Source organism: Cicer arietinum, chromosome 3 (genome assembly GCF_000331145.2).
Source record: "Cicer arietinum cultivar CDC Frontier isolate Library 1 chromosome 3, Cicar.CDCFrontier_v2.0, whole genome shotgun sequence".
NCBI classification, from domain to species: Eukaryota; Viridiplantae; Streptophyta; class Magnoliopsida; order Fabales; family Fabaceae; genus Cicer; species Cicer arietinum.
Window position 1 is genome coordinate 55,084,972 of NC_021162.2, and position 2,863 is coordinate 55,087,834.

At 24.4% G+C, this 2,863-nt stretch overlaps 1 long non-coding RNA gene across 1 annotated transcript; it reads right to left on the reverse strand.

Annotated features, from left to right (window-relative positions):
• Window positions 1-863: 863 nt before the first annotated feature.
• On the reverse strand, window positions 864-1,981 carry LOC105853130 (uncharacterized). The gene is made up of 3 exons (XR_001145026.3): window positions 1,811-1,981; window positions 1,613-1,730; window positions 864-1,116 (listed from the first exon to the last, which is right to left on the reverse strand). It is a non-coding gene; the product is annotated as an uncharacterized lncRNA (long non-coding RNA).
• Between the last annotated feature and the right edge of the window lie 882 nt (window positions 1,982-2,863).

Below are 2,863 nucleotides of genomic sequence, written 5' to 3' on the forward strand. Positions count from 1 at the left end.
GTGTCTAATAAATTAACTTTCATATGTGCATTAAGTAAAAAGTATGATCTTAGTCTAATTAGTTAATTTAACGTAATCAAATATTAAATTGTTAAAATAATAAATCAATAATTGTTTTCTCATATTGAATTATCTCTGTTTAATTTTATGTTTGTCCAAAAATATGAACCAACTTATAAACGTTTTATTAATTAAGTATTGCGACATTGTTGCATTACAAAGTTATTAACAATCCATGTGGAGATGATTTTTACGTATCACTTTGTTATTTGAGTGATGTGGTATACTTGTCAAAAAAGTTGTCAATACACACTAACATTTCAAATGTGGCCGGAAATTGTTTTACCCTCTAAGTTGCGCTTACCATTCTATAGTTACTTTTAATCCGTAAAAATGATAAGTATGCATCATAAATGCATTTCCTCTTCCAAATTTTTAGATCGTGTGATTTTGGCCCCCTTTTTTTTTAAACAATGTTGATCATCAATTTTACCCTTTTTTTAATTTTTTAATCTCACAATTTAATTTTTCACTAATGTGAATATTTATTAACACGTATCTAATATTAAAAAATTGTCTTTAAATATAAACTCCATTTCTAATTACTAGGTTATTTTTTTTTTCAAACACATCCTTATTAATTCTACTAATTTACTTCGAAAAACAAAAAGTCAAATTGACTAGATTCATATATGAATGGTATTTTATAAACCTCAATACAAAAAACTGGCACCTTATATTCAATACCAACTTTTCTTAATATTTGTAAAAAAGACAATGAAGACTTATAATGAAAGATATTGATAGTAATTAAAATTACAACGTAAACACACACTAAGTTTTTATGTTACAAAAATATGATATTTAAAAAAAACAAATAATAACAATAATTTTATAAATCATAACCTTTAAAATTTATAAATAAAACAAGTGAAAACATTAAATATCAAGGAATACAAACAATTATTGAAAAGAATAACTCAATCAAGAGTTACTCCACCTCATACAACAACAATAAAAAAAACTAAAAAAATAAAGTGAGGCACATGCCTCTAGTACTCCACTTTCACAAGAAAACCTCCATCGATTGCTTGTCATCATCGTGTTGACTATAACCTGCACAAAATATATTATAAGAGGAGACAAAACGGAGATGTGAGTATATTATTCACCGTGTAAAGTGAATAAGTCATAAATAATTACTAGGCCTTCATCAATCATATAAAGTAAGATCACAACAATCAGAACAATATAATATCACATGAGTATATTATTTCATGCACTCTCACTAGGACTAGTTGTACGAAGACATCCTCTAGATAAAAGTGTAAAGTGTAAATTCAATAAATCACTCACCTCTCGTAAAGTCTCAAATGAATTCTAAGTTTCTTAGGTTGTATATCAAACACTTAGTTCATATATATATTTATCTATATGCGCAAAGCTAACAATAGTTTCATAATAAAATTTAACACGCTTGTATAGTTATTAAAAAATTGAACATTAAAAGCTTAAACATAATAGATATATTTAATATAAGGGAAACAAAACTACAATGTAAAAAAAAAAAAAAAAGACTTAAACATAATAGAGAAATTTTTTTTAACTTAACTCTTAACATGATGATCTTGTGCATCTACAACGACCCGTTGAGCAATATCCTTGAGCATAACGGGGACACGGGTAAGTTATACAACCGATGTCATCGTGACATGGACGATCTATAATATCTAAAAAAAAAAAAATGAAAAATGCTATTGTAAAAAGGTTAAATATTTTGTATGACATGAAAACATGATAAGGAACCTACCACCACCAACATCGACTACAACAAGAAATAGGAACACAAAAAGGATGATAGTATAAATGACTTTGAGAGTTTTATCCATTTTTTCTTCTAGCTTTGCATGAATCAAATACAAAATTGTTTCATCAATTTATATTGTAAAAAAACTCATGCTATGCTTTTTTCAATTGAATAGTTTTTAGTAAATAAAGTATTATGTTTGTCCTTTTGACTCGTGTAATTGATCATTTAACCATAGAATATATCTTCGAATAAAAATATTGATTGTAATTATGAATTATTATTATTTAGAAATCTTTTATAAATTTTTTATTTCTTATTTAACCTTTCATATTAGAATGAGGTTCAAAATCAACATTATGCTTAAATTAAATAGCTATTTGAACTAAAAATGACCTTTCTATATTAAAATATTTATTAAATGGTATGAGGCATTATATAGTCTGGAAGGACCTATAAAGGGTGACCACCATTTCAACAAGTATATTAAATAATTGTAAGTAATATAACACTAAAGCTTCAAATTCCAAATTCAAGGATGGTGTATTAATATTAATTCTGTAACCCCCTAAATTTTATAATAAAATATTTTATTAGTTAAATACGATTTTAAATAATTAATTTAATGTTAAAATTATTTTAGAATATAAGATGATAAATTTTCTAACTAATTTTTCGTTATATAGGTGATTTATATGATGTGCTAGTTTTATAAATATTAGATTACATGAGCGATATAAATAATAAATATTATATTTTATTCTTTGATCTATTTTTAAAAAATAATAGGGTTTTAGTGTAATATATATATTTATTAAAAAAAAGATTTTATACAAAAAGGTTTTATACGATTTTACGTGTATATACGTGTACCCAATTAATGTAATACTTTTATGTGCGCTTGACTGGTATTAAGTATGCACGTAGTTATATTTCAATTATTTATAACTATTTTATATTTTTAGTTATTTTTTTATAAAAAATTATCTTGAGATAGTAGTGATATTGTGTTGGACTTCCTTTATTTTTATATACTTATTATGACATTGTGATTTT